General features: G+C 36.4%; 1 protein-coding gene across 13 annotated transcripts in view; it reads left to right on the top strand.

Moving 5' to 3' along the window:
• The window catches only part of EPB41L2 (erythrocyte membrane protein band 4.1 like 2), a 193,307-nt gene that overhangs the window by 61,390 nt on the left and 104,416 nt on the right, over positions 1 to 27,501 (top strand). The window contains exon 1 of one of the 13 annotated variants that reach the window (XM_039849927.1): positions 13,944 to 14,042. The exons of 10 other annotated variants lie outside the window; for them this stretch is intronic. The gene's annotated coding sequence lies outside the window, so the exon portion shown is untranslated. Of the gene's footprint in view, positions 1 to 13,943; positions 14,043 to 23,051; positions 23,076 to 27,501 lie in introns of those variants that run through there. 2 more of the 13 variants (XM_039849917.1, XM_039849918.1) reach the window with 2 other exon arrangements.

The raw sequence follows: 27,501 nt of genomic DNA, 5'->3' as shown, positions 1-27,501 counted from the left end.
CTTAACGTGTATCAAGTATATGAGAAGAAGAATCCTTTTGTTAATCACCTTAGTAGTTGTTTAAGAAATATTTGTTGAATGAATCTTTTGTGTAAGACTAGATTTTTACAAACTGGTATTCAAAAAAATCTTTTGCATTATTTGCTATTGGCTTTTTCTTCATGGAAAGGATACTTTACTTTTTTTTTAATTGAAATTTCCAGGAAGTATCACTGTCTTAGGGTTTCTGTCCAAGCACTTTTCTTAAGCCAATGGGTGGGTGTATGTTTAGATCCAAGAGAAACAAATTATAACCATGGATATGAACTTTTCATGGTCTTCTCAAAATAAAAGCTTGAAAAAAATATTTTTTATGCTTTTTTTTTTTTCAAAGACTATCTCTTTCTAAAGAGGAATAAAACAAAGGTAACATGTTAAGTGTATGTGGATCTTTTTATTGTTCCCACCTTCCCTAGTAATTAGCAGAACCTCTCAAAATGTTCATTGAGACTTTTTGGCCATAATTTCAAACCTTAAAAACTGGTAGATGTATGTGATGATGTTCAAATAACATTGGACATTGCTGTTTTAAAGAATGTAGGCATTTTGAGAGTCAAGGAACAAAGATATAGCATTAGATTTGTGAAGGCAAGCAAAAGAAAATATGGATTCTCAATATGAGCTTTTTATTTTATGAAACAAATTGGATATGTTGAAAGTCTCTTAGCTTAAATTTATTAAATATGAATGCAGTTGGGAAGAGGTGAAGACTTGGTAAACTGTAAAGTTCCTGTAAATGTATACATGGTGTAACACCCAGATTTCTTAAATTTCCCGCCCCTCATGACTACCATCCTGTTTTGTTTGGGTGTGGAACACAGCCATGGGAGGTGCACATTGGTAATCTGCTAGAAAGCAGAAGAGGAAATAAGGGTAGAAAAAGTACTACAGCCATACAATTGACATTTGAGGTTCAAAGCCACTGGTGTTTCCAAGTTATTGTCTTTGAACCAAGATTTTACAGATGAGTAACTAAAATGTGCTTGTATAATTAGCTTGTAATTACCTTCAGGACATTTATTTATATAATGTAAGTCTAGTGATCGACCACAGTTATTCGTAATGTCAGTTGTTTTGTTTTTTTTTTAAACTTTCTCCCCTCTTTTGCACTAAACAAAGCACCTCGTTTCTGCTGTCAATGGCCATCTCTTTGCTTTGCCATCACAATTTATTATGTACATTACAATTTGCTTCTTCATACCACATTTTTTTATTCCCAGCCATTATATTTAAAGTAGATTTCTTACACATGACCTAGAATTGGGTCCTGCTTTTTTCACTTAATCTGACAGTCTGTCTTTTAATAGGTGCATTTAGACCATTTACACTTAATCTAATTTTTGATATGGTTGGGTACCATCTTGCTGCTTGTTTTCTACGTCCCATTTGCTGTTTTTTTTCTTCTTTTCCTGTCTTCCTCTTGATTAGGTATTTTCATCTGATTCAATTTTACATCCACTACTGATTTATTTGTTATTCTTTGTTTCAGTGTTACTCACTCTAAATTGAACGTATTAACCTTTCCTCCAAACTCTCTACTCCTTTGTTAACTATTTCACTGAGTAGCTTTGCCATACAAACAGTTGCTCTTTATCTTTGAGCAATTTCTTTATCTTTGCTTTCTTTCTCTCTCCTTTAACTCCCATGTGTTATTGAATTCATCCAATTCTAATTGACTATTTCTTGAGTTTGTCTACTTTATTCCACTGATACCTTCCATATTCAGATACTATAATCTGCATAAAGCTGAGCTCTTTCATGGTTCAGTTTTTGACTTGGGTAGCTAAAGAAACACAAGCCCCAGCAGTGATAAAGAATTGACAGACCACTTATTTTTTCACTCTGGTCTCTTGTCAATCAAAACAAGAAGTTGCGTTGTAACAGCAAAACTTTATAAATTCTCTTCATTAATTTTTGAATTTTTCTGATTCTTCTTCTTCACAGTATAGAGCAGCCCTCAGACTCTCTTAACCAATCTCTTCTCCCCAAGTAAACACCAACTGGTTCAGCTTGAGTCTCTTTTGTTCTTTATGGATCTATTCTTTAGTAACTCTAGTAGGTTCAGCTCATTCCACAGTAAATCAGTCAAGCTGCTTTTAAAATTAAAATTATAAAGGCAGAATTCTCTTTGGGGGAGAGGGAGCAGAGACTGTGGCCACTCATTTGTTAATTTTTGTTTTAAACATACAGCTATCATTTTTTGTCTGGATAAAATGACATGATCTGTCTGGTTTTTCTGCCTTTTTTTCTAGTTTTTTAAAATCTGTTCTGCATATTATAGTCAAAGTAGTAGTTTTAAAGTTTTTAGTTTTGTGATGAAAATCCTTTCATGGCACCACTTTGCTTTTTGGAGGCCCAAACTTTTTAAATAAAGCTTTTACCTTAGAAGGTTCGTGCTGTTCTGGATTCTAACTTACTAGTCGTGCTTCTCTCTTCACCATGTGTCAGGTTTTTTGTCATTTGTAGACTTTTGTACATGTTGCCAGACATATACTCTCAGGTCTCAACTTATAATATATGACTTCCTCAAGGTTGCCTTCTGTGGTTCTTCCTTCTACTGGGCCCCTTTCTCCCTGTTAGATATGTGCTCTGTATGTTCTCTAAACAACTTCCCCCCTCCCCAGTTGATTCTTCGCTTGCCTTTCTCCTCCTTCAGGTTGTAAGCTCCACAGAGGCATTTATCATATCTGTGTTTACAGTTGTCTGGCACTTAATGAGCTCTCAGTAATTATTTGATGAATGAACAAATGATCTGATATTGGGCTTCCTGTCCTTCATTCTTAGCACTTAGCTTGCCCTGCTGAGCTGGTTTGTAGCCAGTGTTCTTTTGGTGGATTCGCCTGATACTGAGACTTTCTTCTGAATGTTTTCTCGTTAAACACGTGTAGATTACTCTGAACCTGCTTTTGAATAGGTAGATTCCATCTACCATATTTAGTTTTTATAGTACCTTGAACTCAATTCTTGTTATGCAGATGTTTATCTAGTTCTAGCCCCTTTGTATGTCCTGCCAAATAGTCCTTTAAAAAAAAAAAAGGAAATTCTGGCTTTTATGATGCTTTTTCTCTATTATTGTATTACTACAACTTGCAAGAATAGGCACTTTTTTGGAAATGAAGTAAAAGATGAATGATAGAATTAGGGACATTCCCTCTAACTTCTGGGGTGCCTCCCAAATTATCATCTTCATCCTTGTTTTCCGTAATCCTCTCTAAGAATTTAGAACATTACTTCAAACCTAGTATGCCTAAAAGTTCCAAAATCTTGCAGATTTTCCTTGTCTTTTGACTTGAAATCTTGGCATTATATTTTAGTTATGCCTCCTCTTTATCTGTTGTCTATATAGACATCAACTTCCATGCAATTTTTTTCTCTGAAATGTATTTAATATCATTTGTCATTATTATTGCTGCTTCCACATCAGCCTATTTCCCTCCAGCTTTATTGAGATATAATTGACAAAATTATAATATGTTTAGTGTACATGATGATTTTATATATACACACACACACACACACACACATACACACACACACATTATGAAACCATTCCCACAAAGAATGTAGCACATCCACCACTTCACATAGTTAACCCTTTTTTTTTTCCTTTTGGTAGTAATGCTTAACATCTCGTGTAGCAAATTTCAAATATACAATACAGTGTTATTAACTGTAGTCACCATACTAATGACTAATGATGTTGAGCATCTTTTTCTGTGATGATTGGCCATTCGTATATCTTCTTTGGAAAATGTTTTTTCAAGGCTTTTGCCCACTTTTAAATTGGCTTGTTTGTCATTTTGTTGTTGTGTTTTTATATTCTGCATACTGGGTAACTTTTTTGGAAATATGGTTTACAAATACTTTCATTCTGTAGATTGTCTTTTCATTTTCTCGATTGTCTCCTTTGACTCACAAATGTCTTAAATTCTGATGAAGTCCAGAGGACTTTGGCCTCTAGATTCATTAGTGACATTGGTCTGTAGTTTTCTTTATTCTGACATCTTCATTTGGCTTTGGTATCAGGCCTCATACAATGAGTTAGGATGTTTAGGTTTTCTTTTTGGGTTGAGATGAAGATGTTCCGTGATTGTTCATGGTGATGGTTGCACAACTAACTATATAAAAACCATTGAATTGTCTACTTAAATGACTTGTATGGTATCTCAGTAAAGCTGTTATCCCCCGCAATAATCTTGAGAAGAGCTCATCTATTTTCTTTAGCCCAAAGTCCTTATCCTGGCCTTCGAAGCCCTCGACAATTTTTCCGGCCATCAGATTTCAGCCATACTTCTAATTTCTCTTTGTATGTGACTGATCCAGTGATAATGGTCAACTCACTGCGCCATTCACCACTTCCTGCTCCCTAGATCTCCCAGAACATCTTGTGCGTCTTGCTGCTTCACTCTGCCCAAGGGCAGTTCCACCTGTCTTGAATGTTTCTGTTTCTTCCCACCGAGGACAATCTAACTTCTCTTGCAAATTCTGTTCAAGTTTCTTCTACTTATACTACTCTAGCCCACAATTATCTCTGAGTTCCAAACCCTTAAATCTGATGAGTATGTTATCTTATCTTGCTCTAAAAAAAAAAAAGGTGTGATCTGGGATGTGTTAATTTCCTTAAGGGGACAGTCAGACAGAATATATGAAATCAGTACTGTTTTGATAAATCTGGTATGTGTTCGTAGTACCCAAAGACATGTACTTTTTTTTTTTTTTTTAATGCATTTACAGTTGACTCACAAGTTTACAGGGTTTGCTTTTCATTTTGTACTTCTCTGGTCTCCGCAAATGGTTCTCAGTGCCATGGAGAAAGGCATGGTGTGGTATATCTAGCCATTAAATGCCAGTACCTATTGATGTATGTGTATGTTTGAAAGATAGAAAGATGCAGAATTTTCAGTTGTATTTCATAATTTTCCTTACGTATTTCTAAAACATATTTTTGAGAAAAATTTATTGTATTAGAGTAGAAACAGTTGAGTAAAGTCCTCATGTATAGAGTCCATGTGCAGATGGAGCATGGGTAGGGGAGACTGGTTATGTAAAGGCTGCCCTTTGGAGTTTGGTGAAATGTAACTGGGAGATTCCACAGCATCATGGTGTAATATCAAGAACAGATTTCAAATAATGTAGAATTGGATTCAAATCTCAGGTATCTACCTCATACTTAGTTGTTAGGGAGTTAAGCCAGGATCCAAATTTCAGGTTTGTTTTAACTTCAGGACAATTAACTACTATGTTGTTTTACATTCCATTCTTCTTCTTCTGTTTCTTCTTCGTCGTCGTCTTGTTATTTTGTTCCTCTGAGCCTCATTTTATTCATGTATAGCATGAACTTATAATTCTTGCTGTGCAGAGATGTTTTGAGGCATAAATAAGAATGTTTGTAAAGCAGAGAGCTTGCTCACAAAATAGGGATGCCTATTACTATGAGTAAGATATTTTGTTTGCTTTAAAACAATAGCACCAACAAAAGATTTTGAAAGCATGTCTAAAACTTAAGAGAAATTTGCTAATCTTTTAGCTTTAGAAAATTAAATTCTTTATATTTTGGCACAGAGTTCTCCGTGTTCTCTTTCTCTAGAATTTAGATAATTTCCCAAGTAAGTCACTTGTGAGTAATTACTTTTTTTCTCTCTATTGTCTTTTTTGTTGTTGTTCAGAATGAGTTTTAATCAAAGAGGTAACGGAATTATACCTTCTTTGTCATTAACTTCCCTTCTGAAAATTTTGAGAATGTCTCAGGTGGTTAACTGCAACTGTTATATATTTAAGCCTTAGGTTTTGGAGTTTCTGGAATGAAGTTTAGGAAGGCTGATTTTTTTTGTTGTTGTTGGAAGCCATAATAGAAAAGAACTAGAGAAGTGGTTATTGGTTTTCATCTTGGCTGCAGAAGTATTTGCATAAGAGTATTTGTTGGTGTTGCTATAGAAACATAGTCAAAACTACAGCAGGGAAATCATCACAAATGAAGCATTGATTTGGTTACCTGAATTGTTTTTCTTATGTTGGAGTTATTCATAATTGATTTCAGAACGTCTTTGACTTTTTTATTCTTAGCTGTTATAAATATCCAGATATTATAAGTTGTTCAAAATACATCAGCATTGAGCATACTGATACTAATCATCTAAGGTTTTTTTTTTTTTTTTTTTTTTTGGTGACTGTTACTCCTTAGAGGTTTGGGGAAAAAATTCTAAGGCAAATCCAAATTTCCTGTTTGTGATGGTAATGGATTGTAATTTTTAAAAAATGTGCGTCTCCATGTATTTCAGGATTGTTGGGGATTTTTCTTAATGAAAACCATATATAGGTACTTTTTTCAAGTTTTATTTATACTTTCTTTTGCAAATTTATTATGAAGTTATACTGGCCATGCTGTCCATTTTAGCTTTTTAATAAAGCTACAATTTGGCTCAGGAGAAAGTGGTTCCACTAAGCAGTTTGCAGGGGAAAATAGCTCTGCTTCTGGCTTTTACAGACGCTCTTGCTCTAAGGAACAACAGCTATTGAGTCAGTTACAACTTCAGTGGAAGATGTCTTGCAGCTGTGCCTTTTTGGTTTTGTTCCAGAGATAGTATTTGTGTGCACTGTCAGAATGCCTTAAAGGCCCACCCTGGAAAGGATTCAACTCTATAAAAGGAGTTTTGTTTTATAACCTTTCAAATATTCTTATGGGATTCTGGTGGTGACGGTGGTCTTCATTGTCTTGTCTTTTAAACTGGCATTTTATTGAGACACAGCCTTCACAGTTTGAGAATAGGGATTACAGTTATAGTTACTGTATCTTATAAAATGCATTTAGTTAAGCCTCTGGCACGCACTGTGATTAAAACAGAACACCTCTCTAAACCTTGAGATTTCAGTGAATTATTTTTTAACTTCTTTTTTGCCTTTATATTGATATTAAAATAGTATTGATTTGGTTATATTCTTCTGAGTAATTTAATAGATATTGATTTACAAATCAGGTTGGTCTATTAGAAGGTAGATTATGCAGGGAACCCTAAACAAAGTTTGAAAAGTTTAAAACACCAATGACTTTTCATGTTGAAAATTATGTAGTTTCACCTCTTTTGAATCATGTTGACACAAATGCCAAGAGAATTATCACTTGATTATATCCTAGGAGATTGGCAATATTTTCTCTCAAAATTTCCCTTTTCTCCTCAATTTTTTTTTCTCCTTTAAATGCTCCAAAGTTATCAAAACTATTTGGGATGGAGAACAGGGCTTTTCCTTTAAATGCTCCAAAGTTATCAAAACTATTTGGGATGGAGAACAGGGCTTCACTCCTTTCTTTCTAGTTTTTTTAAAGCCCCTCTTCTCCCAGCTCATGTGTATTTCTAACTACCTTCACTTTGGAGTCTGGAGTAGAGGTATTCTCCTGCTGACCCAGGGTAAACCCTTTTCCTGTGGTTTTGACCCTTTTTCTTCTATCTCTTCTGAACTACCTGACATCCATTTTCCTTTTTCTCTTTTGTATCTTGAACTTCTCTCCCTTAGTCTCTCCCACCAAAAGCCCGTACCAAAGAAAACATCTTCCCGCAACCTTGAACTTCTTGTATTACTTCCCTCTTCTCTAGCTTTTTCTTCATCGCTAAACTTGATTATTTTACACTTATCTCACACCCTTCTCAAATGTTATTTTTTTGTATCCTATTGGTTTTTTCCTGGCACTATCCAGTGAACTTGCGCTTAGACATTCCCAGCAATCTTTTCATGATACTTAACACTTTATTGGTGCCTGAAGCAACCTGCCTTTGGCCCCATTGTCCACTCATCCTATCTGGACTCTTCTCTCTTGGTGGTACTTTTTTGGTTTGCTGTTTTTTTTCTCTCATGCTAATCTTCCCAGCCTCCTTTATAAGTTTCTTGCTCTTTACTTAGGGATTTCTTATGAGCATTTTTCTTACTCTGCCTGGGGTAGCATCTACTTCCATAGCTTCAAATAACACTCATTGATGAAGTAGTTCCAAATCTTAGCATGGAAACCCAGACTCTGTTGTTCAGACACACATCTCCAACCATCCTGCTTTTCCACTTGGTTGTCACATAGTTACTTCAGTCCAACTGCAGTAAAACTAGAATCGTGCGCTTCTTTCATCCCTGTGTCCTACCTACTCTTTTTGGAAATCTCTGTCTAGGTTATTGGCACCACTTTCTGACCTTTGACTGCCAGGAACCTGGGAACTTTTTTCTCCACTACTTCCACAATTCATTATCATTCCCTATTTTACCCACTAAATATTAATTGACTTCATCTCTTCCTTTACATCTTTGTTGCGTCTGTGTTAGTCTAGCTGCTATTTCCTGCATCACTGGAGCGTCATCTTAATCAGTTTCCTTTCATTGTGTCACTTGTTCTCACATGACTTCCAAAGTAATCCTCCAGAAATACCAAATTAATATTATTTTCCATTGCCTACACGATAGAGTTAAAACATCTGTGCTTAGCATATTGGTCTCTCATTATTTGGCTGCCTCCCTTGTCCCACCCCCTCTTCTCCCCACCCTGTGTTCCAGGCAGATGAGGTACTTACCGTTCTCTACATCGCAATTATCTTTTATGATTCCGTGCCCTTCACTTACTGTTCCCATGGTGAGGAGTGTTCTTATACCCCCTTACAATTGGCCCAGTAAGCTCCTTCTTATCCATCAAGGTCAGCTCAGATGTCACATTGGGAAGCATTCTTCCCTCACCAAATCAGTTACTGTTGAATTGTTCATGCCTATATTCTAGTTCTTATTCTCTTTGTAGTGCAGTTATTTAAGTACCCTGTTCTTACAGTTCTAGAGATAAGTTTCATGCAGGTCTGTATATCCTCCTCAATAAACAAAGAGCAATTCCTCATTGGATGAAAGAATCATAGCAAAACCCAAAAGTACAGAATTAAAATCAAGATCTCATAGGCAAAGGCTATGGTGAGTATGTTGGATATTCTTTGTTTACTGTTTTGGGTGGCTTGGGCCTGTGGATTAAGAAATTAATTCAGATTTAGAGAGTTAGGTTTTAAAGGGGAAGCTACAGGAATAAATGAGTAGAGCTGCAGTTTCAAATTATGGAGCTAATAAAGTTGAGAAGGGCTAGAAGTACACTGGGTTCTCAAACAAGTGCCCAAACCATGCAGATGACATACATCAGGCAGAAGTAAGGCTGTGATGCTGGTGAGGTGAGGAGAGGGCCCCAGATGGGGTCGGACCTCCCCAGGGCATGATGTGCAGCTGCGCACTACTTATTCCACACATCTTAACATTCCCCCCCCTTGCCCTGGTAGAAGCTGTGTTCAACTATATACAACACGTTTTTTGACAAGAGCCTTGCGTTGACATATTTGCTGTCTATATGGTTCTAGTAGGGCCTCTTGGATAGTGGGGGTCCTTTTAAAGGAAAGGAGAGAAAAGAAAAGAAATGATAGGGTAGATTAGGGTAGGGAAACAGTTTTCCTTCCACTAGTTGAGGGGAAAAAAATAGATAAATAGAACTGGTAGGAGATTACTATATATTAATGTTTGTTTTTAAATAAAGGTAAACATAATGATACATTGAACCATTTTTAGAGGAAAGCCTAGATGAATTTTTTGACCATTCAAATTCTATATTTAATAGTAACTTGCATTCATTTAGCATTTTGCACTTTGCCAGTAGCCATCATGGTGTTTCCCCTGTAATCCTCACAGCAGTCCCATTTATATGGGCAAGTTATCTGCTGGTACCTTCTTTTTATAGACTTAGTTAACCAAGTGGCAACATGGGATCTATCCAGACTGTTTGAGTATAAATTTAATGTTCATTCACATTGGGAAGAGTAGATAATTTCTTGGCAATGACCTCTTTATTTTTGGAAACTTATAATTTGGGGGGAGTGGGAGGGTGTAGGGTTTTTCTTGGGTCCAGAGGGTGGGGCAGAGCTCGGGAGATTTTGAGGTCTGCTGGATGCCTCGTCTCAGGGCTATTTGTTCTCTCTGGCCCTTGGACAGCCATAAAGGGCCTCTATTTCCTGTTTTCTCCTTAACAGTATCTTTTTACGTTCTTTTTCGTCCAGGCAGGGCAGTCTTTTTACGGAAAGGCTATGGAATTATTAGATTCTGACATCTAGCCTGACTGAGTTCTACTACTATATCTACTACCAGGATTTACTGTATAACCTGGACAAGTAACCTAACTTCTGGTCTCATCTGTGAAAGGCTAGGGCTAGAGGTACATGAATGCTGAGATCTCTTTGGGCTCTATATTTTTTTATTCTACAAAACCCCCATTTTGGTCAGTCATATGTAGGGCGTTGCACGGGTCTTGCACAGGTCTTACCAAGATCTTTGTTTCTGCTTTGAATGTAATGGGCTTTGCTATAGGTGCTTTCATTTTATTTCTTTAATCCCTAAGGCAAGGTGGGTGTCATCAAGTTAGCAGTAGCATTTGTTCATTTAAAATGAGAGGTGAATGAGCCTAAACACTGTGAACATATGATACTTTCCTTGATCTCCCCAAGGGAGTTGTCCATTTTGCCGTACCTCTGTTATAGCCCTTATCACATGTGGTGTATTTTTGTGTCTGTCTTTCCTGCCTGACTGTGACTTCTCTGAGGTCTGGCATGAGGAAGAACCTTCTAGTGGTAAGGGCTTAGACCAGTGTCTGGTGCACAAGAGAAACTCAGCAAATGTTTCTTAAACGTGTAATGAAAATAATACATTTTAAAGTAAATGCTGGATTACTGGTCTTAATATGTAATTCTAATAGTGATGCTCCTGACTTTTGTAGTTAAAAAAAAAAAAAAGAAATTTGTTATGACTTTGTCCTAACACCTTTAGATAGTTTTGAATCACTAACTTTTTGATTATAGATTCCCAACTACCACTCCTTTATTTTTCCTGCCCCGTACCTGTTCCCACTCTCTTACCAAACCAGCTATAAACTGGGGTCATACAGCATGTTTCTTTCTCAGTTTTATAAATCTATAGTACTTTCTAATGTTACATTTTTAAAGATGGGGTAGGGAAGGAACTTTGCAAATGACTTATGAGCAGTTGTACAAATTATTCTGGATTTAGAGCCTGAGAGAAGTTAAACCGTGGTGGTGTGTGGTCAAAAGAGAGCTTATACATAAAAGCCATGGAACTAGTGCAGTTTTTTTTTCTTTTTGCTGACATCAGATAGCAATGATCCTGTGAAATGTGGGCTGTTAGAAAATTTTATAGGCCAATTCAAGTTCATCCAGATTGAAAGAGTCAAAACTTTTCTCCATGTTTGTTCAGGAAGTATAGTCTTGCATGATGATTGGTAGATGGGAAAACTGGATTCTCTTAAAATAAGGAGAATAAAAAATGGGTTTTCTTTTGTACTTTTTAGGTTATTTCAGAAAATTCTGTGTGCTGTTTTTTTTCTGGTGTGACAGATGATGATTGTCTCAGGTAGAGGCTAGATGATTAAAGACTGAAAGGCTGTTTTCTTCATTGTCTTTATGTAACTTTATTTTCTGCATAGAGTTTGATTTTGGAGATAAGAGTGACCCATCAGATTATTAGGTTCTTTATATCTTATTCAATTACTTTTTTTTTTTTTCATCTCCATGAAACAGGAGGTAGGGCAATTTTAGAAAGTCAAGAAATTATGATACTGGGTTTAAGATAAAATTCTAATTATATACAAACTCACATATACAATTATAAGAAAAATATTCCCACTCTCACCTCAATCAACTCCCTTAAATACTTAAAATAGTGTTCTTAAGAGAAACATCAAATTTCTTTTTAGTGGAGTAATAAGATAGTATCAAAACATGGCTATTTATGATCTTCCCCAGACAGATGTAATAGGTATAAATTCTTATTAATAATTTTTTATATTCAAACATTTGTGCATGTTTCAACCAGTGTATTTGGTGCACTTTAATGCATTTAAAATCTTACTGGAAATGAATAATTTAAATGACACTGGACCTGTTGTGTATATTTCTCTGCCAGTAACCCACTGAGTAATCTTACACAAGTTATTTCACTTCATTGGGTTCCATTTACTCATCTGGAAAACAAGGATGTTAAAACAGAGATAATGCAGCATTGGTGGAAAAGTGCATTTGGGAGGCAGCTGTACTCACCACTCTACCACCATCGTCACTAGCACTGGCTGTGAAGACAGACCAAATCAGTAGACATTCTAGCTCTGCCATTTATTGGGTATATGAGTTTGGAAACTCATTTAAATTCTCCGGGTTCTCTTTTTATCCACTTATTGATGGTTTGTTCTGTTTCCAAATCATAGTGCCACAAAACTCAACCTTAATTCCCTTAACCCTTGTTTGAACGAGATTCAGATGTCTTCTTATAAGCAGGATATTTTATGTTGAAGGCAGCAGAGGAGCTTGAGCACAGTAGCATTGGGTTTCATAATTAAGAAAGTAGGTGCCTTAGTTGGCTTGGGCTGCCACAATAAAATACCACAGACTGGGTGGCTTAACTGACAAATTTGCTCACAGTTCTGGAGGCTGGAAGTCCAAGATCAAAGTGTGGTTATTTTTGACGAGGGCTGCTTTTCTGGCTTGCGGATGGCTGCCTTCTCTCTTTGTCCTCACACGGTGAGGCAAGAGAGAAAGAGCAAGCTCTCCGGTGTTTTTTTCTTTCATGGGGCACTGATTCCATCATGATGGTCGCAAGCCTTATAACCTCATCTAAATCTAATTATCTCTCATAAGTCCCATCTCCAAACACCGTCATATTGGAAGTTAGTGCTTCAACGTACACATTTTGGGGCGGGATACAATTTAGTTGGTAGCAGTAGGGGTGTTGGCAGGAGGCACAGGGGTAACGAGAAAGATCTGGGATGGATTGTAGAGATCTGCCAGTATCAACTTCACTGGATCCAGTTCTTTCAGTAGTTCTGAGACTTCTGGCTTCCATGGAGTTAACACATTGCAGAAAAACATTTGAAGTCAGTATTTTTCCCAGTATATTGAAATAAATCTGCCATGTACTGCAGTATTTATTTAAAAATACATTTAACATTTAAAAAGTAAGAAGACCATAATCTAAATAAAAGATGATACTTGAATAAAATTGGCTCTACTAAAAACTTATCAGAATTTTTGTGGTTATTGAAGTTTCCTTTCATTATATTTGACTTGTTTGTTTGTTTGTTTGTTGTCGTTCGTTTGACAGATATTAATTTCTTCAGAGCCATTTTTTCACTAAGTTCCCTATAAAGCAAAACTTACCCTTTCTCTGTTAGTTAATACAGGTGATATCTTATTTATGTAAATATCTAAAGTGTTTTCTTTGTAATTAAAAAAAAAAACCTCTTTTTCTTATTTTTAAAAGACCTTGCTGTAGGTGAACTTGAACATATAATATTCACTGACTGAGGAACTGCTTGATAGGAGAGCGATGTGGTAGCAAGGCAAACTTGTACAAATGCATGCAGATCCAGTGTCTGTCTTGCTCCTGATTTGTAATGTAAATATCTATTAAATTGTGGACATTTAAGGGTGGTGGTTAGTATTGTAGAATTAAGGAAGATTAGTTGTTTTTCAGACCTCTCTGACCTGAATCTTCTAATTAATTTATTTTCCTCTGTGACTTTACATTTCCATTGCTTCTGTACGTATTTGTATTCATTTGTTTTTGTATTCACTTTGTATTCAAAGCAAAAAACATGCCTATAAAAACTGAAAAAATTTTCAGCAATAGTAGAATTATAAAAATTATTATAGAATTACAGTTGTGTCATTAAAACTATTCTTTATGTGAGGTTTCTTCACTTAATGGGTAGAGCAGGCAGCAGGAAGATGACTTTTTCTTTGACCCATGTGAATTTTCTAGCTGAGGAATGAAGTAACTTGGAATCAAGCTGGGCTTTTCTACTGAGCATGCCCTTCTCCAGCAGGGTCTGGCCTGGGTGGGGCTGGTCTTGCTCATTAAGCTTTTGCAGACTGGATTTCCATCAGCTTTCCACAGTCTTCTAATGGCAGAGAACAGCAGACAGCGGGCTCCATGTACTTAAAAGCTGTGTATGTATTTCAAGGGGGAGATTTTTAGGAAATTTCTGTTGTAGCAACTAGGTTTTATGGTATATGTCTGATTGTTTTGCTTTTGAAGGAAGCTTGCCTTTGAGAGTGTCAGTATACAGGGGAGTGAAAATTTGGAAAATGCTGATGTATAGAGTAGATGGCATCTGGGTATGTACAGTGATTGGCAAGGGAATATGTTCAGTTATATTTGAACCAAGCCCTGTGGAAAAAAATTCGTGTGTGTGTGTGTGTGTGTGTGTGTGTGTGTGTGTGTGTGTTTAGAGTTTAGTTTAGACCACTTGTTTGCATTTTCCTAGGAAAATGTTGAATTTTGTCAGGTCATCTTTAACATAATTGCCTTTTTAGGTTTGACCTATGAGAATAATGAAGCTAGTTGCTTTATTTTATACATTTGTCCTGCTGTTTTACAACTGACTTATTCTGTGGTAGATATACATATATAAGAAAGTTGTTTATTCCTGAATTACAGAGAAGTATATGTAAGGTTGATAGTGTTCAGTTATGTTTTTTAACATGTTAAAGGATGACAGATGTGAATTTAATTAATTTGTAAGACGCTTCACTTTCACGCTAACTCAATTGATTAAAAGAAGTTGTACTGATTGAAATAAGCTGGCAGAGATTTGAATTGACATTTTTAGCATCTGCAAATTAGGGGCCCTTTTGATTATCAAAATTTGTATATTGTTTTGATAGTGTCACACTCTAAATATTAGTTGAGTAAGGATAGGTCTCAATATCTTCTTTTACTGAATATTTAATCTGTTGTTACATTGAAGATGTGTGAAAACTCATCATGTTGCTCAGCCTGACGTAGAAAATACTGTCTTAATGATTTTTCTTGATATGGTCTACCAATCTGTCTCCTTTTAATAAGGAACTGTGTTTGACTCTACTTTCTAACAAAATGAAAGGCAATACCATGATCGCCAGATGATCTCTGTGTCTTCTTTGTTGTTGACACTACAGAGAAGGCTCTTGTACAACCAAAATACTTACCAGGTATTTTAGCGGGGAGCATGTGTAGTTGGGAGTTTGTTTTCTGTTTTTAAGCCCCCTTTTTGCCTCCTTAAATTACTGGCAACTTGCATGTGGGAATAACTAACTGTGGAGATGATGGTGATGATTTGGATAGCCAGTCATACCACCCCCATCTCCTTTGTAGTATTCTTGTACACATTATATGATATACTGATGACATGTAGTTTGACATGATAGCTGGATCACAACAAAAGATGGGAAAGGGAAAAGTAAATTTTGACATTGAGTTTGCTTGAGTTTTTTGATGAACTCAGAATTCGAAGGCTGCCATCTTTTCTAGCAGTTTCCTATACAAAATCATGTTTACAGATGTTTAAATTTTGAGAATCTTACTTCCAAAAAAAGGAAATATATTTAGTTGAAATAAAAACATATCCTAGCCAGCACCACCTAAAAAAGTAGTTATTTGAAGCACTTACTAAGTGAAGTATTTTTGAGCTAAACTAATACTGAGTAGAAATACTTAAAAAAAAAAAAAAGGTCTTAAACATTCCAAATGGCATGTCTGTAATTCCATTGTAGTTGCAGCTTTTCCTACCCAGAGAAAGTTGTTTTTATCACACCAGGCTTGGAGGGTCCATATGTTTAGAATCTGCAACGCACCTTCTGCTGACCAACCAGAGAACTGGCGTCAACATTTGGATCTGCTTATCTAAGCTAGAAAAATCATTCAATTTATCGTCTCCTATTTTAAGAATAGATGCTATACATTGGCATAACTCTCTTGGTAGTGCTGTAAATATTTAAAATAGCAGAAGAGCTAATGACCAAAATTTAAAAAGTGAATTATATTTTATGACAAGATTTAGATATTTATGCCTGTCGACTGCAGCGGTCCAAAGCTTACGGAGAAGAGGATTTGAAAGCGTGAGATCAGTGTAGGCTCCGGCTTGGTGGCCTTGTCATAGTATGGGGCGTTGATTGACTTTGACAAGCTTTTGTCTCATGACCTATTAAAATGCAGCGTCTGCAGCCTGTGCATTTATCCTGTGCAGTTAACCTTGGTGGATTTGTCATTAGCTTATTTGAGAAAAGCCTCCTGAACCACTGGTATTTTTTAGCTAAAAAATTGAGTTTGATTCACACAGAAATAGTATTAAACTGGTTGTAGATCACCACGTGATACCAGGTGCATTTTTATGATGAGGCTGGGTAGGAATCCCATGTTGAAGGTAGTTGTAGGATGAACTCAGGAAAAGCATTCTCCCTGGAATGTATTTTATGAACATGAGATTGTTGGAGTTGGCTTAGCTCTGTTTTGAGTCTGGTTATGATGTCACTGGAAGAAACTGCACAGTGTATTTTTCTTTTGTATAGAACATTATATGAGGGTGGTCCAAGTAAATGTTCCCAGAATGCTAGGAACATCACAAAAGACATTTATCAGGGAGCCACCGGATGCATAATACTGGGCTAGGAACATGTAGTTACTAATCTGCACAAAAGTTTCGCCCTCTTCATGTGAGCATAGGAACAGATGTGGGACAGGGAAAAGGTGTGGACAGGAAACGTGACATTTCTTGTGCTTGTCAGACCAAGTTTGTTCCTGCTTTTGCCTATAAATGTGGGAGAAGCTGCTGCCAGAGATTTGGAATGTTTAGGTATGACCAGCTTAGAAATTTAATAAGAATCTTCCCATTTTTTCTCTTTTAAAAGTGTCCTCAACTTTCAAAGAAGTTTATATCCCAGTGCCCTGTTCATACTTTTCCAGCAAAAACTAGGAGTAATCTTTTTGGCTTGGCTGCATGTGTATCAATAGTACTGTTAGCAGAAGATACCTTTTTGTCACCTCCACACTGAGGGGAAAAAGGATAAAAAACTAGCAAGGTTTTCTGAGGAACTTTATGTGTTTTAAAATTTAGTAAAGTTTTGTTTATATTTTTTCTGTTTTGATTTTCTATCTTTTTTTTTTTTTTTAGATTCTACATATAAGTGAAATCATGGTATTTGTCTTTCTCTGTCAGACTTGTTTTCTCTGTCAGAATCGATATACTTTAAAAAAAGATATCTGTCTCCTCTAAAAGCTTTTCCTACTTAGAGCAGTCTGTACAGGGTTAAGGATGGGTATGTGAAGTATGCTCAGTTGGAGGCTACAGAAGTCTATTTCTTTGAGGATGTAGAGACAGTCTTAAATATCAAATGCTGCCAGGAACTCAATTTTATTTTAGACTCTTAATGCTACTGCTGGGCTGGAAGGCTTTTATACCTATACAGTTCATTTGTGTGGCCAGAGCTGTGTGACAGGGCTTATGGCAGTTGTGGCATTTGGGTGATTTCCAAGGAAGCAGACCAACCAAGCTGGGTTCACTTAATGCATTAGAGATCTTAATGCATAAATATTGTCCTCCTAATAAAGTGTTTAAGTGCTTCAGTTTGTATAAACTTCTGCTCAGTAAAAACTTTGTCTCCTGTATCTGTACCTCTGTACCTCACTTGCCCAGTGTCATTCACCATTTCCTATAATCACTTTAATTCTTCTACATCCTTCCCTGTTTCTGTATCTGTGGGATATAGTCTCACAAGTAGGATTACTGGTTTAGAGGGTGTACACACTTGGAATTTTGATAGCTGTTGACAAATTGACTTCCATTGGGTCTGCACCAATTTACTCTTCTACCTGCAAATGCCTCTGTTCTTATAGCCATGTTTCATGATTAAGTTTTTGGGTTTTTCCATTCTGAGCCTCTAGCTTGTATTTCTTTTACTGTGAGTGTGGTGAGCATCTTTTAATGTGTTTGTGTCCCTTGTATTTGTTTTTCTGTTAATTCTATGCTCATCATTTAGCTACTTTTTTCCCCCCCTTGTTGGGGATTGGTCAGCCTAGCCAATTTAGAAATGAAATTAGTTTTGAATTTTTGATGTTGAGGAAATTTATAATCAGTACTATTTTATTTGGCTTTTTGTTCAAGTTACTTGAATTCAGCTAGAGAGCAAATACAATTGAGAATGAGAATTAAGTGCTCTTGAAAAAGCATGGTGTCTATTTGTATTTTATGAGTGTTTAACCACCGTGTCCAATGAAGGACCATCGTGCAACTTCCTGAAGAGATGACAGTGTTAGTCTTTAGGAAAACCGTGTCAGCTTTTCAAACTGGTAGTAATTTCTGAATGTAAATTACCAAAATTTCTGAATTAGTGACAAGCTGTTTGACTTTGTATTAATGCTAATCTTGCTGCTTCTGTCCCCCACGAGACTGAGAGCAGGGATTCTTTCCTCTGTGTTGCTGGTGTCTGGTTCATATGCTATGGAAGTACTCAGGAAACATTTGTTTTGAAAAAGGCTCAGATACAGACACAACCCACATCCTGAAGGTCAGTGAAATTTATTGTGGGGGGCTCAGAACATGTTATTAATGATTATAAAGCCACAGATGTAGTAATAGTTTAATAATTTTTACTTTTTCAACTAATGAACTGTCAGGTATTATGCTAGATGCTGGTTATATAATACTGATGTTGTTTGGGATTGGTGGCACTATTGAATAAGCTCTCGAGCTGACAGCTTCAGTTCAAATCCTGGCTCTTCCATTTACTGGTTGTGTGGTTTTGTGAAAGTCGTTTATTTACTTTTTTACCTTCATCTGTAACATGGGAATAATTTTAGTTATTCCTGAAAGGGTTGTGAAGATGAAGGGAATTGCTACACACAAAGTCTCTAGAATAGTGCTCAACAGATAGCTGATATGATCATTATTATTATTATTGTAATTTATTAGGTTGTGCTTACTATTAACTACTATTACTATTATAATTTTTAGTGAAAAAAATGGACATAGTTCATTTTTTCACAGAATCCGTATTTGATGGCATCGGCACACCATTTAGTATGAATTTATTACGTATCAGGCACTTTATAACATCTAATTTAATCCTTAGAGCCGCTAGTGAGTACATATATCTGTGTTTTGCTTATGAGGAAACAAATTCAGCAAGGCTGAATAACTTGTTCATGTTATATGACTAGTGAGTGACAGAGCTAGAATTCTAATCCTGGCATTTGGTCCTCAGACTTGATCTCCAAACCACCATGTTATTTTACCCAAAGATTAGTTAGCTCCGCACAGAAAGTTCTGGCTATTGCAAAATTTGGGACCCCATTTGGAAGAAGAAATTTGAGCAAATTCAGTTCAATATTTCTGATCACACAACTCGGTATGATCGATGATGAAGAGCTGACAGAGTTCTGGATGTCACTATCACCTCTATTAGTGTGTGCTATTGGAGTGCCGAATATGACAAGGTTTATGTTTTGCTTATGAGAATATTGATGTTCAGTATTGGGATCTTTAAGTCATTCATGGCCTCTCATTATTGAGCTCTTACTTCAGGAAAGAGTGTTTCTGGGATGACCCTAGCTGCTTGTGGAAAAGACTTTGGCACAGATTTCTTTCTTGACCTAATTCTTAATGGGAGCAGCAGAGACTTGCTTTTAACAAATAAGATTGTTAGCACTTATCTTTGGTGTTACTAGAATTAGACATTTATTGAAAATTAGGCCTTGACTTTCATACACCCTCCTCTCCAAACTTATAAAAAGGAATCTTAAACTTTGAACTCTTAAGATTTTTTGTTTGTTTCATTCTTAGAGTTTTTAGAATAAAAAATGGTTTATCTCACTAATTCAGAAAATAGAGTTTTAAAAATTGAGCATCTGGGCAAAACTGAACATTTTGACAACCATGGCTCTTAGGTATGAGGGCCATAATCCAGTGGGGAATAATATTTACCTGAGATAGTTCCGTATATGCTCCCAATTTCTTAGGGCTTATTTACCAAGGCATGTGTCAGAACATGATATGTGGGGGCTAATAGTGGCTGCGGATAACTGAAACCCCTGGATCAATCGTTTGAACCATATGGGAGTATGCTGTCTCACATAACATAGTAGGACCTGGCCATGTATGGCGTGCTCAGGGGCTGGTCCTCTTCTCTGTGATAGTCTTGTCAGTGCCCTCTACTGTGTGTCTCTTTTCCTCAGGCTTTCTTCCCTCATGGATTGTTCAAGATGGAAGCAGCATTTCTGGGAGTCATGTGTACAATGCTCAGAGGCAGAAGAGGGGCCTTCTCTTCCTTGTGGCTCTTGTAAAGAGAGAGGAACCTTTTCCCAGAAGCCCACCAACATACTTTCTCCATGTCTTCTTGGCCTGGGGAGGGGGACTACCATGATGGCCTTAGTCCAGTGGAACCTACCCTGGAACCCAACTTAGAGGCAGCCTCTTTTGGCATGCATGTGGAGGAGAGAGAAAAGCTGAACGAAATTTGGATTCTGTTAAAAAGAAGAACGGGTGGAAGAAATACATGCTCTGAATGTAACATGATCCTGCCTAGACTTGAACTAGCAAAGGACTACAGTTCATACCTTTTGTATATGTGGGTTTAATTTAAACCAGATGCTAGCTTTTATATCTTTATAAAAATAGTTCTTTCTCTCCTATAGGTCCCTTTTCCTTTAAAAAAAAAAACAAAACAAAAAACAAGTGATACAGTACATTATAAAGATAACTAGGGTGGGCAGCATTGGATTATTTCCAAACTATTGTTTATCAAAGAGATAATATGAACTAACAGATAGTCCCTTTGGGATCTCTCTGTACTTATTTGAATATGGGATATAATATTTTCTAGACCTTCTGACACTAGAGATAAATAAACCTACTAGGGAGAAGAATTACTTACATTCTGCTCTAAGTCGGCCTGTTTTTGTTATTCCTTCTCCCTCTCCAGATATTTCTTTTTCCTCCCTGTCCTCCTCATCCCTTCTCCCTTCCATTTACATGCTGGATATATTTGATAAGCATCACTCTTGTTATGTCCTAAGTAGAGTTAAGTGGCTGCTGAATCATTTCTATATTTCTGGTGCTGTATTTTTTTTTTTTTCACATTTAATGCTTTAAGGGCAGGTAGTGGAGTCTTGAAAGACCTTGTCTTGGGTACAGGGTATTTAGGGAGATGAACGTAGGAAGTACTCGGGGGTATTAGCGAGCTGCTCTACATGTCCTCTACCCAGTCACAACAGCAGAGGAAAACAAGTTTTGTGAGACCTAGAAAATGACCATGTTGGAACTGTGCGCACATTGCCAGTATTATTTAGGTTTTATTTGTTGCACAGTTTTTGTCCTCCGAGTTCAAGGGAAAGCCGCTCTATCCCCTCACCATTTTTGAAGTTTAGGAAAGCATACTTTCTCATTTTGTAAATCTTGAGCCCATAAGTAATGAACTGAGCTCTGTGGGTAGAAATCAAAGATCTCTCATTGCTCATGATCTCAGCAGAGGATGGGAGCCACTCAGCGGGCAGCAGCACCCACACTGTTCCCTGCTCAGGGATTTTGTTAACAGTGAGGGCTAGTAGTAGCCTGGTTCTCTCAAGGTCTTAAGGAAACGTTTGGATCCAGTAATTAGCATGAACCCCTTGCTTGAAATTCTTTGTATGAGTGTCTGTAGTTGTGTATCTGTTTGCTTTGCTTTGCTTGCTATAGTACTCAGATAAAGGGCCAGCGTTTTTCAGTAGCATAATATTATTGGGTAGGTAGGTTAGGCTTGTGATAGAGATAGCACCTTGGAATTTACCTTCTTTTTAAAAAAAGAATGGTTTCATAGAACACAGTTCCTTACCTAACCGGTGCTGAACCTCTGTTGATGATGGTTTTCTGCTTGGTTGCGTGTTAAATGACTCATGCTTTTTCTCATGGAGCTGTTACAATAAATGAACACTTTTATCAACCCAGATGGAGCATGCCAATATGGTAATTGTGTCAAAACCACATGCTTGTCTAATGGACTGGCTGTTCACAGCAGTGTTCTTTTTGGTTGATAAGTAGAAAAATCTTTACTTAGTATGTTATATAACTTACTAATGATGGATTTTGAGTATTTGTAATTAAAGCTTAGTGGAATGAGCATTACTAAAGTTTGGGAAACCGTAGTTCTGGTTTTGTCTTTACCCATCTAGCTCTGTGATCTCAGGCAGATAAAGTCTTTCTGAGCCTCAGTTACCTTTTTAATAAGATCAAATGAGGGTATTAGACCAGATTTCACAATACTCCTTCAGTAAATATTAGATGTCTCTTATGTGCCAGTCTAAGTGTTGAGAACATAGCAGTGAAAAAAAAGAGAAAGATCGCAGCTTTTATTTTAGTGGGAGAGATTGCGTTCCACTGCAGGAGTTTCCATTTTAGTGGGCGACAGAGTTTAAAGGCTTATCCATCTTTGAAACTCGTAGAATTATAGGCATGATAATTACGGTGCATGAATGTGCTATAATCATGTTTTCTTGATGGTGGTAATTTGTTCAAGAAACCATTTTATGAACAAAGAAGGTAGTGTTTAGGTTCGAGCTTTGTTGATCTCTTGAAACTATTTTAAGAATGTACTTATTTCCATATATTTACATCTATCCTTATTGTTGAGTATTTACAATCTAATTAGCCATTTCCATTGTTTTTTTATCTTGTAACTTCCGTTTGGATGGGCAGTACTGCTCAGCTCTGAGGTTCATTTTTTTATTATTACATTTATTGAGGCAACATTGATTAATATAATATCACATAAATTTCAGGTGTACAGCATCACAATTCAATGTCTGTTTACTCTATTGCACGCTCACCACAGCTCTGAGGTACTTAAAACGTACCTGTTGGAAATACAGCAGTGATTGAGGAGTACTGCTTTGTGAGGCTTCCTGGCTTGCTCTCTGTGTTAGCACCTTGTCTTTAGTTTTTGTCCATTAGCTCAGTTTCGATTACATGGCCCAATGATAATCTTCATATATGATTTTCTCTGCGATGGGAATTCATCTGTAAATTTCTTATTTGGGGGAGGGATAGGGCTAATGATTATAAATGATAGGATACATTCATGTCATTCTGTAGCCTTTTTCACAGACTGGCACGAATCTTGGAGCACTAAGCCAAGAACAAGTTGATTCCCTTTTTATGGACAACAGAAGAGTTGTGATTGCATTATGAAATGCAGGTGAGAACAGATGTATGGTCCATTTTCTGCTCCTCTGCTTATTACCTGCAAAATGGGGGTAATCCAACCTTGTAGGATGTTTTGAGTAGAAATTAATGTGTGCGATGTCTGACACAGTAAGCAGTGAATAATAGCTCTTATGATTAAAATACAAATATTAATACTTTTAACACAATAATCAAAACTTTAGTTTTATATTTCATTGCTTATAAAATATTTTGAGCAAAAATCAGCTTTGGTTGATTGATTGGTCTCCAGCTTATTTCTCATGGCCAAAGTAATTAGAGGGGCACCCATTACCTTGATTAGCTTAGACAAGTATGACATTTTTGTTTTAATTTTTACCAGGGTATTTAATCAGCTCTCAAATATTTAATTAGAGACTATATGCTAACAATCAACTTTGGCATTTCATGATTAGTGTAAAAAATATTCTCCACTTAAATGGTACGTGGAATAAAGAAAGAAAAAGGTTTTCTGTACAACATGGAGCCAGTTTGAGTACTTACGTAAGGGTCTTATTGGCAGACATGATTTTGCATTTTTATTGCCTAATAGTGATGCAGCCACTATAGAAAACAGTGTGGAGGTTCCTCGAAAAATTAAAGATAAAACTCCCATATGAAAGCCAACAATTTTACTTCTGGGTAAATTTATTGGTAGAAAATGAAAACACTAATTCGAAAAGATATGTACCCCCATGTTCAACGCAGCATAATTTACAATAGCCAAGATATGGAAACAACCTAAGTGTCTGTCCATCTATGGATGAAAGGATAAAGAAAATGTGAGGTATATATGAATCTTATTCAGTCATGAAAAAAGAATGAAATTTTGACATTTGTGACAACATGGAATAACCTCAAGGGTATTATGCTATGTGAAATAAGTCAGAAAAAGACAAATACCATATGATCTTTCTCATACTATGTGGAATCTTCCAAAAAAGCAAACCCAAGCTCATAAAGGTGGTCGCCAGTTGTGGGATTTGTGAGGTGGGAGAAATGGGTGAACCGTTTTCTTTTTTTTTTTTAGTTTAAATAAATTGAGAACAAAATCCCAAAACTTAGGTTTATTAATGGCAACTGTATTCTGTCTGAGCTTTCGTCTCAGGTCTTACGAAAAAAAGCTTAATAATAATATTAGTTTGGTATAATGACTTAACAAATTAGATTTGCCCCATTTCTTCCTAAATGAAAGCAATGCTTTAATATCTTACACATTTTTGTTTATATTGAACTAATATTTTCATTCAAAAACTATATAAAACAAATATAGTTTAATATTGAGCTGTGTTCAGTATCACTTGCCAGGTTTTAATCTTCAGGAATATCGATGGTATAATTTTTCCACAGTATAACAGGCTAAAACCTAGATAGCCCACCTGGCTTTATCTGTGATGTTTACTTCCCAGTTTGATGAAAATATGTTTAAGTTTGGTGATCTGATATTACACACAGGTGTAGAGCCACTGCAGATTAGATTCGTTCGTTATTCTTTACCTCACTGCTTCTGCCATAGTACAGATCATCATTTCATGCCTGGGTTATTGCAGCAGCCTCCTGGATGTCTTTCCATTTCAGTCTTTTCTCTCATCCTGTGCTTTATAGCCTGGGCTATCTGAAACGTGAATCTGATTCTGTCGCTCCTCTACTTAAAGTGTTCGTGTACCTTCTTACTACCTTTAAATCAGCCTCCAGACCTTTATTAGCACAACACACAAAACCTTTAATGTTCTGGGGTCTGCTTCCTATTCACCTTCCTCTTTCCCTCCTGTCTGCCACTCAGAAGCTCCCACCTCACTTGTACAGTGTATTGTTTTTCAGTACTTGTGGTTTCCTATGGGAGGGATGTTCTCATGTTTGCACACTTCCCTATACTTGGCACATGCCTCCCATCCTGACTTCCTTGCCTGAGTAATGATGATTTCATCATTTTAAAGCAACTCAAATCTCAACTTCTGTAGAAAAGTTTGCCTAATGACCCTCTTCTCCTAATCTGGGTTAAGTGTACGTCCTGTACTTTTTAAGCAACATGCTTTTGACTTATCTGTACTCCCTCCTCCCTGCCCCCAAGACTGTCTTTATTCATATGCCCAGTACTGGGCACATTGTAGGAGCCCATTAAATATAGGCTGACTGACTGAATGTTTTTATGCTTGCATATTAGACATGAATAACATTTAAATTTTTCTTATCAAGATGGCGGTTTAGTGATTTTGAGTATATTCACAAGATTGTACAACCATCACCACTGTCTAATTCCAGAACAATTTCATCACCCCACAAAGAAACCTCTACCCATTTGAGCATTCATTTCCTATTCTCCCCTCCTTCCAGCCCTTTGCAACCACTAATGCACTTTGTCTCTGTGGATTTACCTATTTTGGAAATTTTACATAAATGGATTAAACAGTGTGGCCTCTTATTTCTGACTTTTTTGACTCCAAATAATGTTTTCAAGGTTGTATGTGGCAGCATATATCAGTACTTCATTCCCTTTCATGGCTTAATATTCTGTTGTATGGATAGACCACATTTTGTATATCCATTTACCAGTTGTTGGGCATTTGGGTTGTTTCCATTTTTGGCTATTATGAATAATGCTGTTACGAACATTTCTTTCAAGTTTTCGTGTGAACATATGTTTTTATTTCCCTTGGCTGAATACCTAAGAGTAGAATTGCTGGGTCACATGGTAACTTTGTTTAACTTTTAGAGGAGCTGCCATGCTATTTTCTTAAGTAGCTGTGCCATTTTACATTTTACATCAATGTTGAGAGTTCCAAATTTTTCACATCCTCACCGATACTTGTTACTGTCTTTTTGATTATACCATGCTATTATATGTGAAATGGTGGTGTCTCATGGTGGTTTTGATTTGCATTTCCCTAATGACTGATGACATTGAGCATTGTTTCCAGTGCTTATGGGCTGTTTTTCTTCTTTGGAGAAATGTCTACCCAAATCCTTTTGCTCATTAAAAAAAAATTTTCTTTATCTTCTTATTGCTGAGTTGTAGAGTTCTTTATGTATTATGGATACTAGACTCTTATCAGACATACTATGCAGAAGATGGTGAATAATATTTTAAGAAACGAGTATAATACTGATACATGCTGCAACATAGATGAACTTTGAAAACATCATGCTAAGTGAAAATGCCATATGTTGTATGATTCCATTTCTTCAACATGTCCAGAATAAGCAATCCATACAGACCGGAAGTAGATTAGTGTTTGCCAGGGGCTGGGGTGGTGGTATGTCAAGAATGGAGAGTATTAATGGATGTAGGATTTCTTTTTGGAGTGATGAAAAATTTCTAGAATTAGATAGTGGTAATGGTTTTACAGCCTTATGAATGTACTCAAAACCATTAACTGTATAATTGGAAAAGGGTGAGTTTTATGGTATGTGAATATTTCAATGAAGCTTTAAAAAAAAGTGTATTTTATTTTTTGAGCTATTCAGGTTTGTACTACTTAGAAGGTAGCTGGGAAATTTCCCGTTGGCCAGGGAGGATGCCAGGCCTTTGAGCACTTTAATCATTGCTAAGAGAGGAGGGAGCATGCTCTCTCCGCCTTTCCTGCCTATTTTTTTATGTCAGTGGTGCTGCTATGCTCTAGAAGTCCCTCTTTGCTTGTGTAAAATGAAGACAACCAGTTACTTTTCAGATTTAATATCAATTTTGTTTTCATTAGTTGTGATAGGATCAATTATTAGATTTTCTTTTATCCCTATAATGTCTTCATTTGGTTCAGATCAGAGTTCCCTAGATATTTTCTTACAATCATATATTCAAAGAAAACTGAGGTTGAGTGGGATGCAGTATTAGAGCTTTGATCATCGTTTGAGAGTACCTGTCCAGGAGACTAACTTTTGCGTTGGAATAGTTATGATAATTTATGAGATTTAATGTTGGAACAAAAAAGAATACATTGCAGATTTAATTTTCTCACTATTAAGCACCCAATATTTAACATTTTTTTTATACCAAACATTTTAATGTGTGAAATTGCAGTGAAATGTGTCTCAATACTTTCTAATATTATCAGTAACACTTTGTATTAGAGAGTAAGGGATACCAAGTATAGAGAAAAGTAATTTTCTTTTAAAAAATGGATTTTTGGGGTGAATTTTTGTTTATAGCTAGATGAAACCAAATAAAAGTAATCATTTTTTCTAGAGCTCTTGATTTTAAGTGCTATCTGTATAGAATCAGAATTAATTCCATTGTGATGCTAGTTTTGGTTCTTTGATTCTGATAGAGAATTCTCAAAGTAGAGTAGCACTCTCCATTTTTCTCTTGAGGTTATGAACCGTCTTTCCCTACAGGTGTTTTCTCCCCGTCATCTCTCTACCATTCCCCTTCCCATCCTTCATTACCCTGTCCTTTGCCTCCAAACTCTAAAACTGGGAGAGTTTGT

This window comes from Pteropus medius, unplaced genomic scaffold (genome assembly GCF_902729225.1).
Source record: "Pteropus medius unplaced genomic scaffold, Ma_sr-lr_union100, whole genome shotgun sequence".
Lineage (NCBI taxonomy): Eukaryota > Metazoa > Chordata > Mammalia > Chiroptera > Pteropodidae > Pteropus > Pteropus medius.
This window is presented reverse-complemented; position numbering and strand designations above follow the sequence as displayed.